Source organism: Mus caroli, chromosome 2 (genome assembly GCF_900094665.2).
Source record: "Mus caroli chromosome 2, CAROLI_EIJ_v1.1, whole genome shotgun sequence".
Classification (NCBI taxonomy): Eukaryota; Metazoa; Chordata; class Mammalia; order Rodentia; family Muridae; genus Mus; species Mus caroli.
Genome location: NC_034571.1, coordinates 52695361 through 52722192, shown reverse-complemented (window position 1 = coordinate 52722192; position 26832 = coordinate 52695361).

Here is a 26832-nt window from a genome sequence, read left to right as displayed (position 1 = left end):
ACTGGGATGCTAAAATTCCACAATTGAAAGTAAAGCAAAAAGACAACTGCTGAAAAGTGACAGGAAAAGATGACCGAGGCACAGATGGAAGAATCTTCCTCACTTACCCACTGACTGAAGTTTCTCACATAATTCCCCCGTCCAGTGCAAGAATGATCTGTGCTGTGTCCTCATTAAGTTCAGCCAGGCCCACAAACCCTTCTGTGAAGGAAATGATATTGCTCTCCATGTGCAAAGTTCTTTATTTACAGTTGTACTCTGTCTAGCACTGCATCATTTCCATCTGTGGTCTCATCTTTGTGTTCTGGAGCAAAACACACACAGAGAGACAGAGACAAAGACAGACAGAGAGAGGAGCTACTACCTTTATTCTATGACTACACTGTGATTATTGGAAGCATATTACTTCCTTCAGCATTCTATTGTTGAGAACCATTTATTTATCCAACGTACAATTTTTTGACAAAAAAAAATTGGGGAAAAAATTGGGAGATAAGAAATTTTTCTTGCCTCCCAGAAGACTAATAAGTTCTACCACAACCTAAGTGTTCAACCATCAGTTGTACTGATCTCTGTGGATCATTAGCATAGTTGCTTTCTTTCCTAATCACACTAGAAGTATCTTGAATCTCGAGAACTCTTGACTCTCTCTCCCCTCCCCTCTCTAAACCCTGCACTTGGGTATGTCTGATTCTATGGAAACAGATTCTCTATTTTCTATAAGACGGTTTAATAAGCAACCAAAGATATCATTTTCTATTTAAAGCTCCCCTCAGCATTAATCACAACTTCTTTATTTTCTTACTTGTCTCTTTGCTTGCACAGATCACTGTATCTATATATTTGCAATGTCTTTGTATTCTAGTAACAGACTGCTCCATTGAGGATCTTGTCACACCAATACAGGAATGTGTGTTTTCACTGAGTTTCATATTCGCCAAATGGACGATTTCTTCTTTGCTCCTTTTCTTACTTAGTCCTTTAATCAGAAACATTCAACGGGGCTAACTGTCTCCATTTATTTAAGTCCTTGATTCTCTTCACATAAACAGTATGATGCTATTAAGCATCACGGCAGATCTATCCTAGTCTTAGTTGATGGCTGCCGTTTCCCGTTCTGATTTCTATATTCTGAAGCTTCTGATTCTTGAACTTTGCCACTCCTTTTAAATGTCTGCTTATATTTTAAGTTTTCTCCTCTGATCCTCTGGCTTTAAGTGACAACCATATATCAATGTTATACTCAATTGTCCCTATAATACAGGCTTCTCCTGAACTATTTTTACCTCACATAACCACCTTCCCTCTTAAGATCTCTACTTTTATAACATAAATTTAATATCATTCATGTTCAAAATAAAGTGTTTTACTTTGTTCCCAATGACAATTGTTTAGATAATTAGGCCAGCCCCTTCCTTTTCAGTTCTGTAACTAAAGGAAGTAAAGAGAACATATCAGAATTTTCCTGAAAAGCCTCAAAGAATACAAGACAATAAGGAATTGTCATCCCTAAACTGGAATGAAAATTGAAATTGAGCAAGGCACTTGAATCCAGGTGCTATTGTGCCAGGAGAAAAGGTGTCAACCCACAAAACGGGAGAAGACCTTGTCCTTCAGTATGTATCTGTCAGGGTATTGGTCAGAATTTATAAATAACTCAAAAAAAATAAACACTGAACATTGATCCACACAATAGATGTGGCAAATAATTGGAATAGCCATCAAAAGAAAAAATATGCAAATGATCAGAATACAATTGAGAAAGTGTTCAATATCTTCATATAACAGAAAACTGAAACCCTCATTATACTGGCATTGTCTCTCCTCAGTAAGAATGGACAGAGCATGCTAACTGAATACTGCCAACATCTACTCTCCCTTAGGGGGGCCTTCCTACGCCCTATGTCAAGTCTATTCTATTCACTTGCATTACATTTGTGCCTGGGCCCCACAGAATCCAGAAAAGGCCACCAGGTCCTCTAGAACTGGAGTTGAAAACAGTTGTAAGTCACCATGTGGGTGCTGGGAACCCAACTTCAGTCTGCTTCAATAGCAGTGAGTGATCTTAACCATTGAGTTCCTTCTCCAACCAACCCCTGACTCATTCATTTTATATTAACGAACGTTCTTAACCAAGTTTTCTTCTAAACGTCAACCAAGGGCATGGAAGATTCCAAGCCAAACTCTAAAGCTTTGCACAAATCTCTATTTAAATTTTGCCCTTATTTCTCTATGGATGTGGATGTGCCCACATCAGTGTCTCTGTTTGGGGTGGTGTTCTGAACACACGGGGCCTGAGGTTTCCTTGGCAGGTGGCCATCAATTCTCACCTTCTCAAGCTTGTGGCTACAACAGTTGGCGCTCCATTTTCTTGCCTGTTCTTTGTAAACATTGCTTCCATCTGATTAGTAATTTAAAAATCTCCCTGCCGTGTTTGTTGATCTCCACCTGTTTGTTGCTTTTCCTGTGTTTAGAGGTTGAAAATGCTGTGTTGGTGCAAACTTAATAAAGCTTAACAAGACACACATCCATTGGAACTACCCAGATGGCAGAGCCTAGGCTGAGTGTCACGTGGCTTGCTGCTATGCTTGTGATGAAAGAAGGGAGGTTCAGATTCCATTGAGTTCATCTCCTCACTAAGGGATCCATAAAACATTTAACTCCAGCTATGCTAATTAGTTAATAATGGTTTCAATAAAAATGTCTTTTCATTTGCTATTTGCCACTCGAGTGTATAACCGATCCCTATCAAGTCAGAATAAGCTTGCTTACTGCTAAGAATGGCTTTGAAATAAATTTAAAAACAAGGTGTATCAAATATGGGGGGGGGGGAGAACTACTTGTGGCTCTTGGATGTATAATGGGTAAACTTGGCCACTGGGAATCCATACTCAGAACCGAAACAGCATTTTTAGCCTCTTTGATTTTGTTGGAAATCTCTGGAGTAGTTTGTCAGTACTGAGGCCATGCTGTAGGATGAATGAAAGGCTAGCCTCGGCATGAGAGCAATCCACCACAAGTAGACAGACAGACTTTACTTGACAGATGCAGACTTTTCAAAGCACATTTTGTTGGTTGTTAGCAAACCATATTGTCTGAAATAATAAATAAATAAAATTTCTGAGTATATCTCACAATCTTTCTCTTTCCTCCTTTGCTTAAGCCACTTCAAAGCTAAAAGATGGTCCCAGTCTTGCCTTCCTTAGCAGAATGGGTTCTTTGTAGCATAAATAAATAACCAACACTTCTCTTGGTCCTTCTAATTATTATGGCTTTTGCCATCTGGTCAAGCTACTTCGTCTCTAAGTTGTGTTTAATTTACTACTGGATTACCACAAATGACAATGCCTAAGAGTTACCACCACACTCTTTTAGATCATAGATTTACAAGTTCAGTTCCCAGCTTTTAAGTTCACATACTTCTGGGTTTGTTTGTTTCTACTTCACTTGGGCCAATTGCGTCCATGGAAATGAATTCTAAATATTCACCTCAAAGAAAACATATATACTCCTGATATTTTAAACTGAAGCATCTCAGCTCTGTCTAGCTCTGTGTAGCACCCACAGCATCCCTTAGATCAGGACTGGTGATGGAGATGTGAAAATGAAAGACAAGGAGATGAGACTCACCCCAACTCTTGAGGATTTCCTTCATGGGAACAGGAAAGGCAGCAATATGAACACTGGAGTCAAGACTACACACCTAGGCACAGTGGGGTTGAGGATTTTATGGGGCAGAAAAAAGAATTGTGTTGAGGTAGAAAATTCCATCTGTACATCTGTTTCTTGCAGTCTCAGGACAGTAAATGCTGGTGACATACTCATTAATTTGTTTACTTTCTCTTCAGGGCTGTGGGCAGATATCCTTGTCAACATGCTGACCCCTGGGAGCTTTTAATTCTTCCATGGTTCTTTGTTCGAGATTCAGCTCCTCAGTATCCGCCTGTTACCTTGAATTTGTCCTGAATTCCTCTTCACTCATCATTAGCTATCCTTCTGTTAGAGCTCACCAAGTCGCCCACTGCTCCTTAGCAATTCTGTTGAATATCTGCTCTTTCTCTCATTTCTCATCCTACTTAACCTTAAGTTTCTTCTACGCCTTTTTAAAAAGGTGTTGTTGGGCCTACATTTCTGTCTTATGCCATTACTTCTGTTAATTAAAATTTTCTGTGACTGCTTAGGTAAAGATGAAGTCCATACAGATAACATGGGAAGACATTAAATATTTGCACTATCTCCTTACTTTGGGTCTTGCTAGTCTACTCCACTGATGCTCAAGCTTCATCAGCTGAATGTAGCCCATTTCATATCTGTGTAGTGTTGTGTCTTCACCATAAAACATCTCCCTTCTCTTCCAGGAAAGCGTCTAGTGATCCTTCCATGATCTTTCTAAGTTATGTCTTTTGAGGGGCTTGTGTTTCCTGCTACAACTCTATGTAGCTCTCCTTACAATATATTTTATCACTGCAAATATCTCATTTGTGTGTGGACTGTTTTTTAGTTTCTTGGGAATTTGAACTGAAGATTGTTTGTCAGTCATAGAATTTCAAATCATACAGAATGCTCAATTAATATTTGTGGGCTATACAGGTGGATAAAGTTATAAACATCAGGTGAGCATCTTCCCTCTCATCCTTTTAAATGTCAGCTTTGGAACCATGCAATTCTTAAGGGAATTTTATTCCTAATACCGAGACACATATTAATACTTTCACCTTGTATACCCAGTGTCTCTGCTTTCTAGGGCTCATTTATTTTATGTCAAGATGTAATCCTGATTTATTTTCCAATAATTACACTTAGGAAAATGCACAGAAAAGCAAGTAAATTCCCCAGAGACAATAGAATCCTTTTAGAAATTAACATATATTGGAGTTGAAAAAAAATGAGAATTTTCAAATTTGAAAAAGAAACTGTTCAGCTGAACAATTTGATCTAGAGTAGGTCAATATACTAGCTCCTTCATCAAAAAATGTAAGGTCCAAGAAAGAATAGCTCACAAATTAATATAGAGTCTGCTTACATCTCCTAAAGATTGGTCTAATAATGTCTTCATTTAAAATTCTTTCTCCCCCATTCCAGTTAACAGAGCCTGCTAATAAAAACTATAGCCAGCATATTCAAATGGACTATTCATCTACAGTATGATCTTCAACCCTATTTTTATAGCCAAGCTGTAGTGAAAGTACAGAATTTTAGTGTTTCCCCACCTTGGGTGAGGAGGTGAGGGAAAGCCATCAGTCAAGGTAGACTACAAACATCCTTTTTGTTCACAGAACAATGGGACATTAAAGTTTCTTTCCGAACTTTGTGGATAGGGACAAACTTGTTGCTCTCTGAGGACACAGATTTAGGAAAGGGATGCTAAGAGGGTCACAGGTATTTTATAATTTGTCAAGATGCATATTCTAGCACTTTATGGGGAAAAAAGCACAGAATACAACTAGAGCTAATAAACTCATGTCTGCTGCCCCTAATGACTGAGCTTCAAAAGAGATCTTAACTAAGTGAGCCAATTATTACATCGCCATGCATTTTTTATTTCTTCCTGTTAAATCATGCATTTGGTGTTATATAGAAGCTTTATGCTTATTAAAAAATAACCAGTATGTATGAGCTTATGAAAGGAAAATTCACTTGGATTTTTAAACAGCAAATGAAAACCTTCAAATCTTACTGGTGCCATATGGTATACTCAGAAACACTTGCAAAAGGAAAGTTAAACCTTGAATATATTAATGATTTTGCTGAAAGAAAAAAAAAGCCCCCTTTCCATCTTTGCATTTAAAAAGACTTTTGAATCAGGCATTAGGGAACACATTTCTGTAGGAAAAAAAAACCCTGAATTCGGTAACATATATCTAATATTATGCTTATAAATAGTACATGGTTTTGAATAACACAAAAGCTTAGCATTCTGTCCTAAAACTGCTCTAGAGGCTTAAAAATATCTACAGCTTATTTTCTACTTACATTCCTTCATTGTGTCTCACAAATTCTTTCACCTTACTTTCATTCAAAGGCCCAGCTAGCCAAGTGTACTGTCTATGTACTTACATGACTCTAGAAGCATGACTCTCTATTGCATTGACACTCAGTGGTTTTGCCTCCTCATAAAGTCTGTTATACCTAATTTATAGTAATATACAAACCATCTATCGAGATTCAGGTTGTTTGTTTTCTTAATTTTCTTTCTCTAAAATTGCAAATGTGAACCATTCAGAAAACCAAAATGAAAGCAAGAACATGATACACTAACGGAGAACTTACCCTGGTTAGATGGTCAACATTGAGCAGTGTTAAAGTTCACTGAATTCAGAAGTGCTCTTGATTTCTGTATGCAAGTGTAAGCTTTCAGACTCTTACATAAATATCATATCTATTTGTATATATGCCTCCTTACTTTTTAAAGAACAATAAGCACAGCTCACTTACAGGAATGGCATCATGTTATATTATTAAAGCTTGTGGCAGGAACTTCTCCCCTAGTCTATTGTAAGCTACAAGGATTTGCTGGGCTATGGCCTTCATGATGAGATAGAATGAGACACTCCTTCTTTGGCAGACATCCAGAACTTTCCAGCTGATAAGCCAGAATAGCATGAGTAACATATTTAATTTGTATGTAAACAAAATTATTGCTTAGCAACCAGAAGAATCAAAGTACTTAGTTAATTTAGCTAAGACTTAATAATAAGCATGAGTTTCATAATGGGTCTTGATAGTTTTAACATATGAATACTTTAACGCACCTGAAAAAAAGAATAAAGATCAGTATATGATAAAATATGAAGTGTCAAAGAAATTAAGATAACAATTTTGTAATTACAAAACAATTCTTTGTAATCACACTGGTCATTTTGAAGGAGCAAATTGACATTAAGATTATATATCTAAACTAAGAATGTGATTTGAGGGTCTCCATCTCAGGATAAACTGAAACTGGGTGTGGTTATGCAAAAGAAAAGGTTCCTATGTGGTGATTTGAAGAGTTTTCTCATGAGAGCAAAAACCAGAGATTCCCTACAGGTAGATCTGTCCCATTGAAGATTTTCAATTCCATTGCTTGAAGTTTTGGCTCCATTCTTAGCTTATGTTACAAAAAATATTCAACCAAATAGATAACTATGAAGAAAATATGGCAACAATAGAGCAATAATGTATTTAGTTATTTACAATAACTAAAATCTATAAATTCAGTGGATAGACAGCAAATTAGAAGTTCCATATTGGCAGAGATCCTGAGGTGTGGGAAGACCAAGGCTGCAGAGCTTGCCTTGCATCAAAGATTCCTTACAGCATCATCCAATCTCCCTGAATGATCAACCAGCAGGGAACATCCAGCAAGAATAAGACTTCTACACACTGATAAGTGAATATTAGCCCAGAAACATAGAACACCCAAGATACAATTTGCAAAACACAAGAAAATCAAGAAGAGGGAAGACCAATGGGTGGATACTTCATTCCTCCTTAGAATAGGGAACAAAATACCCATGAAAGGAGTTTCAGAGAAAAGTTTGGAGCTAAGACAAAAGGATGGACTATTCAGAGACTACCCCACCCGGGGATCCATCCCATAATCAGCCACCAAACCCAGACACTATTGCACAATGTCAGAAAGATTTTGCTTAAGGGACCCTGATATAGCTGTCCTGTACGAGGCTATTCCAGTACCTGGCAAATACAGAGGTGGATCCTCACAGTCATCTATAAGATGGAACACAGGGCCCCCAATGGAGAAGCTAGAGAAAGCACCCAAGGAGCTGAAGGTGTCTGCAACCCTATAGGTGGAACAACAATATGAACTAACCAGTACCCCCAGAGCTCGTATCTCTAGTTGCATAAGTAGCAGAAGATGGCCTAGTCAGCCATCACTGGGAAGAGAGGCCCCTTGTTATTGCAAACTTTATATGCCCCAATACAGGGGAATGCCAGGGCCAAGAAGCGGAAGTGGGTGAGTAGGGGAGCAGGGCTCCCCTGGGGTATAGGGAACTTTCGGAATATCATTTGGAATGTATATAAAGAATATCTAATAAATAAATAAATAAATAAATAAATAAATAAATAAATAAATAAATAAATAAAATAAGGGTTCTATTGCAAAGGACGCAGGGGTGGGAACTCCTGGGAAAAGAGACTGGGTAAGTCTTGGGGATAAGGCTAAACAAAGGAATGGAATAACAAGCAATAAGGACCCTCTAAACATAGCATGGCAAAAAAATATTGGACAGTTTGGGATTTTGGCATCTTGATTTTAGGGAAGGTAGAGTTTACTTTTGCTGTACCTTGCTAAAGAGATTCCCCAGGAACATGGAGTGCCCACTCTGCCTATGAAAAAGGCAAGGCTTTTTGCAAGGCAGCTCATAATGATTTATATGTACAGAAGTGGTATTATTGTTTGAAATTCCATTTGTTTCTGATTTGAATGTACACTGAAAATTCGGATGACCGTTCAACCCTATGTAATTTTGGTGGTAAATTTAAAATCAGACAAAGTGTATCAATGCTTAATCTCTTGCATGTTAAAGAATCAGTCTACCTGCAGAATGCATAACCTTAAATGGCATGCATGTACTTAATCTCCTCATCTCATGGCTCAGAGGTCCTCGAGTAATGGAGGGTAGGAAAGCTTTGAAGAGCCAGAGCCAGTGGATGATTATAAGGTGGGGGGCAGGGGCGGGGGCTGGGGGGAACTAAGTCCAATCCATGCTCACTGTTTGGTTGATGGTTCAGTCTTTAGGAGCCCCTATGGGCCCAGGTTAGTTAAGGCTGTTGTCTTTCTGTGGTGTCCCTGTCATCTGAGAGTCCCTCAATCCTTCCCCCAACTCTTTCTCAAGACTCCCCAGGTTCCATCTAATGTTTGTCTGTGGGTCTTTGCATCTGCTTCCATTGGCAGCTGGGTAGAGTCTCTCAGAGGACAGTCGTGTTAGGATCCTATGTGCAAGCATAACAGAGTATCATTAACAGTGTTGGGGATAAGTTCTTGCCCATGGGATGTGTCTGAACTTGGGATAGTTATTGATTGGCCATTTCTTCTGTCTCTACTCCATCTTTGTCCCTGCACATCTTGTAGGCAGGACACATTTTGGGTTGACAGTTTTGCGAGTGGGTAGCTGTCATTTTCCCTCCACTGGGAATCCTGCCTGGCTATAGGAGGTAGCCACTTTAGACTCCATATCACCCACTACTAATAGTCTCAGCTAAGGTCACCCCCATAGACTTCGCCCTCCTCAGGTTTCTGTCATGTCCTATATATGCCCCCAACCAATAACTTCCATTCTATCTCCCCTGTTCTTCTAACACATGATCCCCCCTGTACTGCCTTCCCCTCGCCATTCCCTCTCTCACCAAAATCTCTCCATCCATCCACCTCCAATATCTATTTTATTTCCCCTTCTGAGAAAGCTTCAAACATCCTCCCTTGAACCCTCCTTGTTATTTGGTTTCTTTAAATCTGTCAATTGTAGCATGGTTATCCTGTACTTTATGGCTAATATCCACTTATTGGTAAGTGACATACCATGCATGTCCTTTTGAGTCTAGGTTACCTCACTCAGGGTGCTATTTTCTAGTTCCATCTCTTGCCTATAAAATTCAAGATATCCTTTTTTATAGCTGAATCATATTTCATTGTGTAAATGAACCACATTTTCTCTATCCATTCCTTGGTTTGAGGGACATTTGCATTGTTTCCAGTTTTTGACTATTACGCATAAAGCTGCTATGATTATGGAACCAGTCTTTATCCTTCAGTCTCAAGACACCGCTTTTGTCTTGATACAAGATGTAGAGTACACTAGATGATTTTGGACGTGATCAAAACCTCTCATTTTCAGTCAGGTGTTAGAAAACATCATTTTTAAAAACATTAAATGTATTTTCTAGTTTTCAGAATGTCTTATGATATTTCTAAGGTGAATAACCCAGAACTCTATGTTTTTCACTTGGTAGAACAATTTAAATGATTCTGTGGCATTGTGTGTTCTCTGTAATCATGGATTTTAATGACTGAACAGCATTAAAACTGTTCTGACTGAAACTGACTGAAAGTAGTTTTCTCATAGTTAACACCATTAAATTGGTTAAACAATTTTCTCTCTTTTACAACTAAAATATTTTTCAGTTATTCATATGCATGATATAGTTTATTTGCTGTAATGAGAACAGGATATATTCTAAAATATACAATTTTGGGGTCCTATGTTACAACTTGTATGTAATTTTAATTACTTTTTACAGTTTTACAAGCAATACATAAAACTAAGAAAAAGTCAGCAGGAAAGTATTTAATGAAATGGTATATACAGCTCTCTTTTGTTTTCTTTCTCATGTCCCCAGTTCTCATACATATGCACATTGAAGGAAAATATTTTTACATAAATAGATCATCTATAGTATTATTTTATAACATACTATTTCATAAACGCTTTATTTCTTAACTATAACCTTTCTTTTTAACTCTTCAAAAATTTAAAATTTCTCACATTTCCTCACCCATGCATCTCCATATTAGTATTTTAATTTTCATGTACTATATATGAAGTAAAAATTCTAGACATCTGTGTGGTATATGCAATTATCATACATCTTTTCTACTTTTCTTTTTGAAGGTAAATCCTATTCATTTTTTCTATAATCATTTGCAATTTAAAAGCATTAATTTAAAATTGTTTTGAAAAACTAATTTTCAGCAATACATTGTTACTTAAAGTGTCAGTATTCATCATACAAAGAAATAAATCAACTGAGATGCTGATTTTTTGTTATGAGTAGTGTATTTGTTTGCAAATGGTGAGATTGCTTCCTACCAATTATGACAGCTGGGATTGAATTCTTATTATTAATGGACTCTATTTGTTGTGTATAGGAACAAGCAACATGGATTCCAGGAAAATGTTTTGAAAAGAGTCCTGAGAGGAAGTCTGTGCTTCTATGGAAGGGTTATTCATGCTGAGACCCACTGGAGAGAGAGAGGGAGAGAGAGAGAGAGAGAGAGAGAGACCCATGCAGGATGCCCCTACTTCTGCCTTCAATTAGATTAGAGGGAAGGAAGCAGCCTAGGAGTGTGTTTTCACCAGTGTGAATGGAAAGGACAAAGGGCAAAGGGTAATTAGCTCCTGACCCCAAAGAGCTCATAAGAGAAGGTAATTCCAGTAAAAGCTTCACTTTGACTGTTTCAGTAGCATATGCATATGTGAGATGGTATGTGTTCATCAGTAGTAAAAGTTTCTTTATAGGAACACCTCATGGCAGGGTCACAAACTCATGCACACTTGAGCAGCAGTCTGGACTGGTAAGCATTGAGAGAGCATGCACCATCCAACGACATAAGTGTGACGAGATTCTTTACATTTGAGGTGATGTTAGAATGTGAGACAAAGGTTATTGTATCACTTGAAATTCTATGAGATTTTGGAATAGATAGGAATACTCATTTAAAATTTGATGCAATATGAATATTGATAACTATTTCAAGATTCAAACCAACAGCTATCTATGGGAAGAAAAAAGTCCAGTCCTTTCTAAGTTCTAGCCTTATGCCCAGCTATTTGGCCAACTATATAATTCCAAGATTTTCAAACTATGCTAGAAGAAAACAGGTTAAGATCAGTGATGGACCATCATTCATTCATTCAAGGAGGATTGGTGGAGAGAATATTAGCATAGCATGCATGATTTATTACAAATGCCAAAATAGCAGAGCTAAAGAAGATAGATTGTCTTTTCCCAGCAATAAATAGCACAAGCACACTCAGTACCTCCATGAAAGGTTACCTCTGCCTCCCATGGTATTCAGGTTCTATGTCATAGTCCTCAGGGTTTCTCTAGGTCCCACTCTCATGTCATCAACCTGCTAGGCAGGGAGAGTAGATGAAGAAATGTCAGGACTGTCCATTGCTCTTTTCACTCACTTTCACAAAACCACCCAGAAGACTGACTGACTTTACAATTCCGTTTTGCTGAACAAAACAGTCACATAGTCATGGCTAGCAACCAGAACTCTGAAAAATCTAGTTCACTATTTTGTTATTGACAACCACATGTCTGTCTATAGTTTCTCAGAGAATAAAATATACATATTTATATTAATGAAGAAACATTTAGTCCTATCTCTCACCATTTCTACTATACTACTAAGTACATACCAAAAAAGGATTTCACCATAAATGTATTTATTTCATGCTTGAAAACAGTTTAAGTTTAAACTACAGTAAGAAGTATACATGTAAGAAGGGATGGTATTCAAAAAAAAAAAGGGAATAGTATGGTCCTGGAAAAATGTGGTACTTTATCCTGGAAATTTGGCTCAGAATCTGATTGGCCCTCTCACCACAATGAGGTTCACCTAGGAGAACTCTAGGGAGAAGAGAGAGTCACAGAAATTGGCCTCAAATCTGGGAGCTTTACAAATTCCAGGGAATTTGGCCAGACTGAGAAGTTGGGCTCACTCTATCAGAGCAAACCATTTCGTGAATAGGGCTCCAGACTGAGAAAAATGTCTGTCAGCCCATAAAAATGCTGCCCTTTCTACTCAACCATCCAACTGGATCACCCATCATTCGTTCAATGAAAAAGCACTAGCTCCCATAGTACCTAAAGCAGAGGCAACACTCAGTCCATCAACAAATTGATGATGATTAAGAACTTGTGTGAGGCTATGTATCCACTTTGTCATGACATCCACAGTTTTTAACTTCTAGACTGTAATATCAATCTGCACAAGATTGCTTTCATTTATCTTCTATTCATTTGTCAAATATGCTACCCTGGTTTTCTTCAACCTCATATTTATTGTAACAGAGGAAAGAAGAGAAGTATTGTTGAAACATAGACTACTCAAGCACCAGAGTATTACTGGCATGAAGCTTCTCAGACAGTGTGAATGAGATGGTACCAGTGGAATAAAAACAAGGAAAAAGATGTGAGTTAGGTATACTCCATGATCTAGTGTCTGACCATAGATGGACTATATGCTGAGGAAAGATTTTGATAAGAGAATTTCCAACGTGGTAGTGGAAGAAATAAATGTTAGCTCAATAAGCAACTGAAACTCAGAAAGACAATTGATACGGCTGGGCATTTGGTTTGTGGTAATGAAGAATTATTTAGTAATAAAATGTATGCTGTATTTTTATGTTTTAATAACTTCATTGTATCATTAGAATCACTAGAAATATGTTACAAAATTTTTTGTTAAAATGAGAAAATAAATGTTAGGAGGTTTTTTCCCTTGTAAATAAATCCTTATCGATATTTTAGGAGTGCTTAAATAATTGTAGTAGCAAATAAAAGATAAAACCAGACTTAGGCAAAGTAAGACTTTTATTCAAGAGTATGGTTAGGTGTGGTGGCAAATGACTTTATTCTTAAGAAGCAGAGTTCAAATCCTAGTATCTACATAGAGAATTCCAAATAGGGCATGAATAAACTCCTTCAAAGAGAATACAAATAGCTGGCTGAAATGAAAAAGCCAATACAAAATATAAAAGAAAAATTAAGAAAATAAAGAGTGTTAAAAATTTGAATATTAAAAGCTCAGCATGTTAAGATTTTCTGGTTTGTTTGTTTGTTTTTGTTACTTTTTAAAAAGTCATTGGTAAGCCTCAGCAATAAAATAATAGATCAGTTGCTAGGCAGATTATCAGGGTTTGAGGACAAGTTAGATGAAGCACAACATTCAGACAATAATGAAGATAAAGTAATAATGCAGTATAAACAAAATGTGAAATTTGTAGCACATCATGAAAAGAGAAACATGTATGAGTTGTGGGCATTGAAGATGATAAAGGCAGAGAAAATATGATAAATAAAATCAGTGAAGAAATTATAGGAGGCATTTAGAATGCTGAACTGATAAAATAAAAGAAAAAGAAAAGATTTTCCCCATATGATGTCATCATTATACACTAAGGATACACAACAAAGAATATTGAAAATTTGAATAAAGAAGCATCAAGTTATTTAAAAGGCACACCTTTCAGAATCACAGCAGGTTTCTCAAGGAAAACTAAAACCAGGAGGGCACAGAAATGTATGTCAATCACTGAAATCCATAACTGCAGACTTAAAGCACTATCTCCAATAAAGCTAAAGCTATTCTTCATGGATAAAGTAGGAAAACAATACTTTCTTTCCTTGATAAAAAAGAAACTAGAAGACTACCTGACCATTAAGCCAATATTATAGAAGTTTCTTCAAGGAATCCCATACACTGAAGAGAGAAATATGAACATAATCAAAAACCATGAGAAAAATTTAAACACAGTAAAGCAGAAATAAGCAAATAATAATTAAAGACCAAACAATCCTTTTTTTCAAACTACATGTTTTTAAATTAACTGAATGTAAATGGTCTAAATAATACAATCAAACCAGCAGAATGAATTACCATAACAAGATTCACACATTTGTTCCATACAAGAAATGCATGTCACTGGCAAAGATAAACACATTGTTTAGTGAAAGTATGGAAAAGGTATTCCAATTAAGTGGACCTAACAAGCAAGCAGGTGTAGCAACACTAATATTACCACTAATCTGACAAAATAAGACTTCTAACTACAATCATGCAGGAAAGGTAAAGTCAGTTAATGGTGATTAAGGGAATAATCCATCAAGAGGATATTTTAGTTTTGTGCATGAATGCATGCACTGAACACTGACACACATTGTTTTATAGAACAAACACACTATGGAATATAAAGAGGCAGGCTCCTGGTCACTCAATGCAGAAATGTGGGTGAACTTTAATACCGAACTCTATAATCAATAGACATATAATCTAAACAAACAAACAAACAAAAAAATCACCCAACCTAAATAACTTTATAGATCAAGTGGACTTAAAAGTCATCTACAGAATATACCACCAAAATGCTACAGGACGTTCTTAACCACCTGCCTCAGTTAGATTTTTGTTGGGATAAATGCCATGGCCAAAAGTAGCTTTGGCAGGAAAGGGTTGATTTCATGATATATTTCCTGGTAACAGTCCATCACCTAGAGGGCCAAAACCTGAAGGCAGGAATTGGAGCAGAGTCCACTGGGGAGTTCTGCTTACTGGCTTGCCCTTCTTGGCTTACTCAGAGTGGCTTCTTATAGAAAGCTGTTCTTGCCGCTGTCAACACTGATGCTTGTCTCCTCCGAGCCTGGGACACTGGGATTCATTCACAAAGCTATGCCCACATCATCAGTACACACTCACTCAAGATTTCTCTCACTCTGGGCTTTCTCTACTCCCTACATAATGCTCTCTGTAAAGAATGAACATTAGTGCAAAGGATTACTGCAGAAAGAGAAAGGGCTGGTTATGATATGAGAAGATATTAACTCTTATTTGTTCTACCCAGAGGGGAAACCAGGAAGGAGGATAACATTTGAAATGTAAATAAACAAAATAACCAATAAAATTTAAAAAAAAAGAAAGAAAAGTGAGTATTCCTGTTGAAGAGACACAAAACTTTAAGTTATTCCATTTAAGTAACAGGAAAGCTAAAGTGCACTTTATAGTGAGAGACGTTATTCCTACGATAATGACAGAAAACTTGGCCTTCATGTGGGCTCTTGATAACTTTATATGGGCAGTCATTACTCATGGGTACCCTTCCTCCCTTCTTCCTGCCTATTTTCTTGAGCTTCTGTGGGCACGCTCTTGCTTCTCCTTCCTCTTATGTTTGTATTTGCTATTGTGATTCTAAGTATACCATTTAATAATGCCAAGAGGACCATTTGCCATAGAATATTATCGCAATATGTTAGGCCATGAAAATATTATTTAGATGGGGGAAGGGAGAGTCTCTTGTATATCACACAGAAGTTGGCCCATGCACTCAATAAAAGCTCATTACGGAAAGATTATAAACGTATAACAGTACATTTTAAGTGAGATGCAATGATCCATGAAATTGGTGTGGCTAATTAGCAGATCAAATCTCTGTAAGAACCGGATGTCTTTAATATCCTGCCGTTGCTTAAATCTATAGGTATTTTACTATCCACAAATGCTTAGTAAAATTAAATAATAGTTATAAATGTTCAGTGGGATTAAAGCAACTATAAAATGAAACCAAACAAAATGAGTTTATTTTGTTAATAGAATAAAGAAAATCCCAGTGTTAATATAACATTACACAGAATCTAGAGCAAACATCCCCTGAATCCCAGCCTCATTTCACATGTAATTAACCTTTCTCAATCAAGCTAAGCATCCTTTACGCCTCCTTTCCAACTGCTGCACGTCCGCATGCCTCCTTCCATGTGACTGAAAGCCCAGCATCAGTGTATACTGGTAATGCTGCAATGTCATTGCAAGAGTAATTAGAATACTAACCAATTCTCCCAGTTATATGAAAGTATTACAAGTCTTTGTTCATCTTAAGGAAGTGGGCAGCATTTGATACTAGTGAAAAATGTGTATTAGTAAGGTTTCAATTGTATAATAATAACATAGTGTATTTTGTTCATTTCAGCCATTTGGTCACTGCTTACTTTCTTGCAAGTGCTAACAGTTTTGAAGTGGCCTCTGTCCCCTGTGGGAAGAATCCCATACGCTCTCTACAGAGATGGAGCATGCTATGTAGGCATGGGTCAGTCAGCTCTTTTGATTACCTTGGTATAGTGGAAAGTAAGTATAAGACCCAAGTAGGAATGGGGTCTAAATAAAGCTAATAAAGCTAAAGGTGAGAGCTGCCTGGAAAACATGGACTTGAGAGTATGTGAGGAACAGCCAAAGAATACAGTGAGGTGGAGCTGGCATCTGGAGTAAAGACACACCTCCACAACAAAGCCAACACACAGAAGGGCATCCAGCCAGGATGGCAGAAGCAACAATCTTACCGTCCTTGAGCCTCCATGACCTCTAAGGCCAGCGCTGCCTTGAGACTTCAACAGTTGTATCACTCCAAGAATTCCCTTCTTTTAGCAACTTTTGCTAAGCATTTTTCTTAATAACCCTAAGAGTTCCAAACAATACAGTATCAGACCTATGTGTTAAAACTAATATCATTAAGAGCATGGACTTGGGAACTCTAAACATGAATCTTGATTTCTGTTCAGCTGTTTGCTTCTTGGAATTCCTTTGTAAAGAACATGTGCAGAAGACAGGGTTCCTTTCAGTATTTAGACATTTTGTTGAAAGCATTAAATGAGTTACCAATTGATTGTACATCCAAGGCACACAAATAATAACTGAAAGTTGTTGTTTTATAACAATGATTTAGAGGAGTTTTTGTTCATTTGTTTGTTTATCTGTTTGTTTGTTTGTTTGTTTGGTTTTAAGTAGGTACTAGAACATGGTTTTGAATTTTTATTAAAAATATACTTGTAAACACATAAAATTTAGGATAAAAATGTTTATTTTAAAGTATGTAATAATATTTGCAAACATATACGGATGGTATAAAATCCTCATCACTAAAAATGTTAATGATATGGCTTTGTGGTAACGGAACAATAGCTTCACTGTGGTACAGGACTTCTCATCTTCTCAGAAGAGCTGAGTACCTGGCTCAATGAAATCATAAGACTCACAAGACTGAATAGGGAGAGAGTATGGCCACTCAGCACATACATCAACAACACACTTCTTAAGGGTTCACAGATAAAAAAGAAACACAACTTTGCATTTTTCCCACTTCAAAGTGATCAGTATTGCATTACAGCATTTGAAAGAGTGATGTCAAATCGGAATCGGAATGAAACATTGCATGTCTCTCTTGCTAAAACTTAAAAGAGAAAAGAAAAAGAAAAAGAGGGGAAGAGAAGGAGGAGGAGGAGGAGGAGCAAATATGAAACCAAACAACCCGAAACCTAAACCCCACAGGCTCCTGGAGGTATTAGGCCACTTTGTCCATCTGTGTGTACACCTTACATTCTCTCTCCTGTGGTCAAGGGTCTGGGAAGAGCATCACAGAGTTTGGCATGCAGCACATCTGGGATGTCATCAGTGAGTGACACTGTTCTTTTTGTTGAAGTTAATGTTATGTCTTTGAATGGGTGAACACCCCATCTGATCCCCAAGTCCCTCTCAGACTGTCTTGTTCCTGGTTGTTGTATACCTCTTCAGGGCTCTGCTTGATCTAGGTGACTTTGAGTATTAAATCTCAAGGGAGCATCAGTACCAGGAAAGACATCCACACAGACTGTTCATAGCTTGCCCTGGACAGTGGAGTTTTATTATTCCCAACCCAAGTCAAGGCCTCAACCCAGGCTTGTTTTAGATGACCAAATTTTGCATGTACTTGCATTGACTCTAAGTTTGGCATGAAACTTCTAATGGGAATTAATCATAAATGCTATTTAATTCACCAGTAAATAATCTTTTTAAACCATGCAGCTTTTTAAAATCTCTTCTGCCATAGAGTATCATTTGAAATTTCCAGATTTTGGTAGTAGAAGCCATAACTGCCATTGTAATACTAATAATGCACCATGAGACTCAAGGTGCCTAAATAAAGCACTCTCTTCATAAAGCAAGTCAGACATCGTACTACACCTCAGAGTAGAAGGAAGGGCACAGGCACAGGAGGACCCTGCAAGTGGCAGGGACTGAAGGGTCATGGCCTATGTTCTTGTGGCACACCTCCTGTGGACTGTGACTTCTTGCCTGTCTTTGGTTTTCTTCAGTTGTGTTCAGAGTGTGTACCTTCAGGAGCAGTGCCTGCCCTGTTTTCAAGAATCCAAATTGCTCAGGTCTGAGCAGGGCACCTTACAGTGAGCTTTGAAGGCCTCTCACAGAGAACATTTCCATGAAGACCAGGGCTTTGTTTTGTTTTTGTTTTTGTTCTTTAAGCTGATTTCTAGACAAGCAGTTTTATTTGAACTACACTGAACCTTATTTATGGTAGTAAGTTGACCTGTTTCAAAGTTGTTCTAGTTAATAAACATTAACTGGATTCTCCTGTTTGGAGATCTCTGATAGTCAGGAAGAGGAAGCAATTATGGTCTGTCTATAGGATCATGAGCTCAAAACTGGCTTCTATGTGTTTACTAATGTAAAGAAATGAAATGAAGGAATAAAGTGGAAATGAGAGGTGAAGTAACTCAGCCATATTTAGATCAATGGGATCAATGGAAATCTGGATCAGAAAAGAAAATATGTAATAAAAAAATCAAGAGAAAAAAGAAAAAAAAAGTTCTATTCAATTCATTAATAAATCACAAAATTAGAAATTATAGAAGTTAATGTTGGAATAAGCTTCTTTAAGGTTCAAAAAAGCAACAAAAAAACATAATACTGAAGGGCATTTGGGCTACAAGTTTATGAATAATCAAGGCCTGATACAACCTGGCACCTAAAGCTCAAAAGAAACTAAACATGTTTTCCTCCAGATGAAGCAACAGACTCGGTTTGTGGCGTCAACTGCTACCTCTGTATCCTTTAAGGATTTTAATATATCATTCTAGGCCTGGAGGGATGGGAGATGGATGTCCCTGATAAACAGAGAAAAGCAGAGCTCCAAGTGAGTACTTCTTATACAACATCCCCAGCATTTCAACAGAGTTTCAGTCCTTCAATGTCCCTTCTGCACTATGGTCAGAGGTTAATGGAGTTATGTGAGAAAACTTTAATTAACTAGAATATATGAATAGAAAGGGAATATAGAAACAAAATTACTCCATTTAGTCTTCTATCATAATATATATCTACTACGAGTGAATTTAACTTTTGTAACTCAGCTTTCAGATCATTACAAAAGTTAAATTCACTTGATATATATATATATATATATATATATATATATATATATATGAGAGTGGTCATCTAACTCATATACATATATATTCTAACTCATTAGGAAGGGAGAGAATGTTGGTACTTCAGATTTTAGAGAGAATTTGCAAGGGAATGATATCCTTTTTTTTTTTTGTTTTCTTTGTCTCAGAATACTGACAGGAAGTTCATAATTGATGACCACTGAAAGCAAGGAAGATCAAGATGTCACCTTGCAGACCTAGACAATTTGCAGTGTAATAATTAGACAGCAGGGGGAGTAAGTGATTATGAACTACTGAAGAAGCCAAAAATCTAAAGCATAGTATGTACAGCAGAGAAATCATAGAAACCTGATGCTATTGAAGACCTTCAAATCTCTACCCAAGCATATTGGCAAGGCTCTTCCTTTATATTATAGCCGTTCTTAAGCCTGGGAGAAGTTGCTGTTTCTTCAAACTTATGAGTCTTGATATGCTGTGATATCCATTAAGGAACAAGAAAGTATGCATAAAAAAAAGGGATCAAAATAAACTAACAAAAGTTGGCTGCAGAGAAACATCACTACAGAATTTATCTTGTAAGGAAATCAATATTGCTTTCAAATATATTCTACAGTCATAAATATTATATACAAATAAAATAATGATTTAAAAGAAGGCATGAAGTATATTAAACAAACTAAGTAGAAATAGAAGAGCTGAAAAATTCAATAATCCAGTAGAGTTATTAAAGATGAAGGCTGGTAAGTTAAGGAGATAAGAAGTAAGTTTAAAGACAGGTGAATTTCCTACATAGAGGGACCAATGGAAAGAGAATGTGAAAATATGAAGAAAGGCTAGGGATAGTGTCAAGAAATTAGGGAATCCATAGAAGGAAGGAGAGACAAAGAAAGAAGGGCTGGGAGCTCTGGACTCTTCTTTGTAAGAAACACAGTGGTGGGAAACTTGCAAGATGAAGTAGACAACTTGATTCAAGAAGGCTGGTGGACTCCAAAGAGTAACACAACCCAAGAATCTATGACATAAAATTGTAGTCATACTGCTACGCTCTCCAGTCGAGTCAACTGGACAAGCCAAGAGGCTTCAAAGTCACTCATGAGGCAAAAGAGTTTCAAGGAAGCTCTCCTGGAGTCTAGCGTTCCCTACCCATACAGTAATTTTTCATTCCATTCCCGCGTTAGTCTAGTGTATGGATCTATGTGCTCTCTTTCAATATTTTCCTATCATAAGGATTGGGGGGTGGGTATGGGGGACTTTTGGGATAGCATTGAAAATGTAAACGAGGAAAATACCTAATAAAAAAATAAATTAAAAAAAATAAAAAAATAAGTGCTTTTTAAGATTGAATTCCGACATAGCTAAAGCTGTCCGCCAGTGTTCAACAGTCCTAGTTCGCCCTTAACAAGACCTTGGGCTTGGAATTCAGTACTGCCCCTGGTATTACACTATCTCTTTGAGTAAAAGTTAGGTCACTGCCCTTCACAGGAATTTACCATCACTAAGGAAGAAGGAAGTTTCAGACCAAAGGAGAAACCAGAATAGATACTTAGAACTGTAACAGAGTTACACCCATACACACGTATTTACAATGGCCTAAGGGGAAGGTGGACTATACAAGAAACTAAAATAGGAACTATGGCAAGGGCACGAAGCCCTTGACCCTGGCTTCTTAGATTAGTGAATCTTAGGTGGAGCCCTTGTTGATCGCAGCTGTTATCAATGAATTCTATCCCAGGTGGTTCCCGTTAGACCTTTTGTGTTTGCATTCCTCTGTTTTATGGAAGATTCCAGTTACCTCAATTGTATGTCACCCAACTTCCTTATTGTCCTCTGCATAAAAAGTGTGATGCTCGAGTTGTAAAATGACACTCAGATTCCACACGAACTCTCCTGTGTGTGTCTGTTTGTCGCTCATCCACGCTTTGCCCACCTGCGCCGAGAGACCCCGTTCCACGCAGACACAGGGACCCAGAGGGTCTGCGGCATCATACTACCAAAAGTTAAAGGGAAATTTTGAAAGAATGAGAAAAAATTATTAGTTGCATGTAAACTACTCTCCAATCTGAAAACACCACTTATAGATTTAATATGCTCTGTTAAAGCATCAGAAGGGAAACTGGCAACAAAGATGATGGGGAAAAATAAAGAAAAATATGGGTTGAGGTAAAATATGAATTTGCTTATATTTATCATATATTTCTTATATTTCTTGCTAAAAGAAGAACCACAATCTAAAGCAAAAGGATGTTAAACAAAATACATTAGACATGAAAGTAGGCAGTTTACTGTCAGTGTAAGCATATAACTCCATACAGAATACTGTTATGATGCAATGGCAGGGCATAAGTCACTTTTAATTGTGGTATAGAAATTAAGGAAGTTAGAATACACAGCTTCAAATAAATATTATTTTAGATGTATGAATAATGAAAAAAATAAAATTATCAGGTATTTTTTATACAATTAAGTTGAATTATTGTCACTTCAAGGTATATAGTGAACAAACTTTTAGATAGCTTAATTGCAAAAACAGAGAGAGGAGTCATGAAATTAAAAATGAAAGAAGACATTTTAAACTGATGCAGCAACAACAAAAATACATCAAGAAATACAATACAAAGTTATTTGCTACCAAATTGGATTACCTAAAATCATATAGCTTACCAAGACTGAGCAATGAAGAAATAGAAAATCAGGGCAGACCAATAACACACTAGTAGTATACTTATCTTAGTTACTTTTTCTGTTGCTGTAGAAAAGGTAACTTAAAAGATAAAGGATTTATTTTGGCCCAGATTTCATTGGTACAGTCCATATCAGAGACGTCATGGCAGCAAGAGCATGAGGCTGCTGATTACATCATAGCATCCACAATCAGGAAGCAGAGAGAAACAAATCACATGCTAGTTCTTGGCTGGCTTTCTCCATTTTAAACACTTCAGAATCTCTACCCAGGAAATGGTCACACAGAGATTGGGTCATTAAGGTAATCCTGGACAACCATAGCCAGAGGTTAACCAGACCTAGATACTCCCTACAGGTGTGCCTGGAACCTCGTTTACTAAATGAGTCTAGAGTCTGACAAGTTGACCATTGACATGAATCATTACAATGATGGATTAACTATTAGAAATGAAAATATAAGGAACCAAAGTCTTCAGTAATTGGTTATAATAAACACTTAGTACAAAGATTTCCTCTGTACCGGAATTTTAATCCAGCAACATAGCTGCTCTAGCAAATGATTACATCCAAGATGCAGACATGACATTAATATATAACTTTGATGCCTCTATCTGGACATAGACATGATTTTAGTGCACAACTTTAATCCCAAACAATGGCATCTAATTAAAGGGAAGACAAAGGGGCAGACAAAGTGACAAATCAAAAAAAGATCTGACAGAATGAGTTAAAGATAGGATAGGCCCAACTTTCTCAACAACAGATAGGAAAGAAAAATTACTTAAAGAGCAATGAGGGAGAAAGGACAGTACAGTGAAGATCATTTTGAAGGTTCAGTTAAGAGGGGAAGGGGAAGGGAGGGGAAGAAAGCAGAGGGGAGGGGTCAGGAGTGGGAGAAAGAGAATATGTGGTGCTTTGAATAAGAATGCCCACCCCACTGTCTCTGGTACTGAAATATTGGAATACTTGGTTCCAGTTTATGACACTGTTTGTGAGAAATTTAGGGGATGTAGCCTTGCAGGAGGAAGCAAAGGAAGCAAGTCTCTATCATTTGTAATAAGTTTGGCATATATAAATATATATACATATATATATATATATATATATATATATATATGTTGACAGTGTCCTTTGTCTTACAGAAGCTCTGAAATTTTATGAGGTTCCATTTAACAATTCTTGATCTTAGAGCAAAGCCATTGGTGTTCTGTTCAGGAAATTTTCCCCTGTTCCCATGTGTTCGAGGCTCTTCCCACTTTCTTCTCTCTAAGTTTCAGTATATCTTGTTTTATGTGGAGGTCCTTGACCCACTTGGACCTGAGTTTTGTACAAGGAGATAAGAGTGGGTCAATTTGCATTCTTTTACATGCTGACCACCAGTTGAATCAGCACCATTTGTTAAAAAATGCTTTCTCCCCTCCCCCACTGGATGGTTTTAGCTCCTTTGTCAAATGTCAACTGAGCATATATGTGTGGGCTCATTTCTGGGTCTTCAATGCCATTCTATTGATCTTCATGCCTGTCTTTGTACCAATACCATGCAGTTTTTATCACTATTGCTCTGTAGTACAGCTTGAGGTCAGGGATGGTGATTCCCCAGAAGTTCTTTTATTGTTGAGAATAGTTTTCACTATCCTGGGTTTTTGTTATTCCAAATGAACTTGCAAATTTCTCTTTCTAGCTCTATGAAGAATTGATTTGGAATTTTGATGGAGATTGCATTGAATCTGTGGATTGCTTCCAGCAAGATGGACATTTTTCTATATTAATCCTGCCAATCCATGAGCATGGGAGATCTTTTCATCTTCTGAGATCTTTGATTTCTATTTTTTTTATTATTAGGTATTTATTTTTGATTTCTTTCTTCAGATACTTGAAGTCCTTGTCATACAGATCTTTCACTTGTTTGGTTAGAGTCACACCAAGTTGTGTAATATTATTTGTGACTATTGTGAAGGATGTCATTTCCCTAATTTCTTTCTCAGTCTGTTTATCCTTTGTGCAGAGGAAGGATACTGATTTGTTTGAGTTAATGTTATATCCAGCCACTTTGCTGAAGTTGTTTTTCAGCTTTCGGAGTTCTCTGGTGGAATTTTGGGGGTCACTTAAGTATATGATCACATCATCTGCAAATAGTGATATTTTTTACTTCCTTTCCAATTTGTATCCCTTTGACCTCTTTTATTGTCTAATTGCTCTAGCTAGAAGTTCAATACTATGTTGAATAGATAGGGAGAGTGTGGGCAGCCATGTCTACTCCCTGATTTTAGTGGGATTGCTTCAAGATAGTCTCCATTTAGTTTGATGTTGGCTACTGGTTTGCTGTACATTGCTTTTACTATGCTTAGTTTGGGGCCTTGAATTCCTGATATTTCCAATACTTTTAACATGAATGGATGCTGAGTTTTGTCAAATGCTTTTTCAGCATCTAATGAATGATCATGTGTTTTTTTTTTCCTTTGTGTTTGTTTGTGTAGTGGATTACATTGAAGGATTTCTGTTTATTGAATCATCTCTGAATCCCTGGGATGAAGCCTACTTGATCGTGATGGATGATTGTTTTGATGTGTTTCTTTGATTCTTTTTGAAAGGATTTTATTGAGTATTTTTGCATTAGTGTTCATAAGGGAGATTGGTCTGGAGTTTCCGTTCTTTGTTTGGTCTTTGTCTGGTTTAGGTATCAGAATAATTGTGGCTTTGTAGAACATATTGGTTAGTGTCATTCTGTTTCTATTTGTGGAATGGTTTGAAGAGTATTGGTATTAGGTCTTCTTTAAAGGTCTAATAGAATTCTCCACTAAACCCATCTGGTCCTGGGTTTTTTGTTTTTTTTTTTTTTTTTTTTTTTTTTTTTTTTTTTTTTTTTTTTTTTTTTTTTTGGTTGGGAGACTATTAATGACTGCTTCTATTTCTTTAGGGGTTATGGGACTGTTTAGATAGTTTATATGACCTGGATTTAACTTTGGTATTTGGTATCTGTCTAGAAAATTGTCCATTTCATCCAGATTTTTCAGTTTTGTTGAGTATAAATTTTTGTAGTTGGGTCTAATGATTTTTTGAATTTCCACAGTCTCTGTTGTTATGTCTCTCTTTTCATTTCTGATTTTATTAATTTGGATACTGTCTCTGTGCCCTCTAGTTAGTCTGCCTAAGGGTTTATCTTGTTGATTTGAATAGAGACTCTTGAAATAAATGTATACAACTATAAATATAATTTCAGCTGAAAAGAGAAGAATGGAACTCAGAGTCAAAAATCCATATTAGTTAAAAAAAAAAAAAAAAAAAAAAGGAAAGGAAAGAAAAGAAACAACCAGAAAATTAACTCAATAGCAAAATGAATTCTTATCACAATAACAATCTTTAAATAAGTTGAACTGGAAATTCTATTAAATGCAGTTGGCCATTTTTTTTAGACTCTGCTACCTTCAAATTTACCACTATCCTGAAAGTAGAGGGACAATGTAGAAACATATCTAAACAGAGAGTAAGAAAACATACAAGGAAAAAGTATAAAAACATAATAAGTGGTAAGTAAATACACTCATAAAAATCACATTTATAATCATGAACACCTGTATCTGTGTCTTACGGATCAGAAATTAGAAGTTCACAGCACTGTCTTATGAGATAATGTGAGGCTGAAACCAGGGGTTTCCTCCAAAATGAAGTTCCTTAGTGTTCATTTGAAACTAGAAGTGAGTGGGGAGTTCTGGGGGGGGGGTTGTCCAGTTAGTTGTTCTTCCTATGGGGTTACAATCCCCTTTAGCTCCTTAAGTCCTTCCTCCCACCCAGAGATCCCAGTGACTAAAGCACCAACCAAAGCGTATACATGGATGTGTCCATGTCTCCAGTTTCATATGTAGCATGGGATTGCCTTATTTGGCATCAATGGGAGGGGAGGCCCTTGGTCCTGTTGAGGCTCAATGCCCCAGTGTAGGGTGATGATAGAATTGTGAGGTAGGAGTGAGTGGGTAAGTGAAGGAGCATCCTCTTATAGAAGAAGGGGAGGGGATGTGATGGTGGGTTTGCAGGGGGGAGAACGGGAATTGAAGGGGGACAATATTTGAAAAGTAAATAAATAAAATAACCAATAGAAAAAAAGAAAAAAAAAACTAGAAGTGGATTGTAAAGAAAAACTAAGACCATAGGTCTGAAACTGATGCTACTTTTGGGGTATGGATTGGATTCTACAATTAATTAACTCCAAGTATCTGGAAGATCTGACAAAGATATGAGAAGCTCAAAGAAAAGATTTATACCCTACTCCCATCAAACCAACGAACCACCTTCCTCAAGGATCATATAAAGAGAGGCTTCATTTCTCCCCAACAATTCACTGTTTGGTTCTTATTATCATCCTCCAAATTCATCTGGGTGATGAAGAAAATGTTCATAAATTATACTTCAGGAGGTCTTTCTCCAATCTTCATT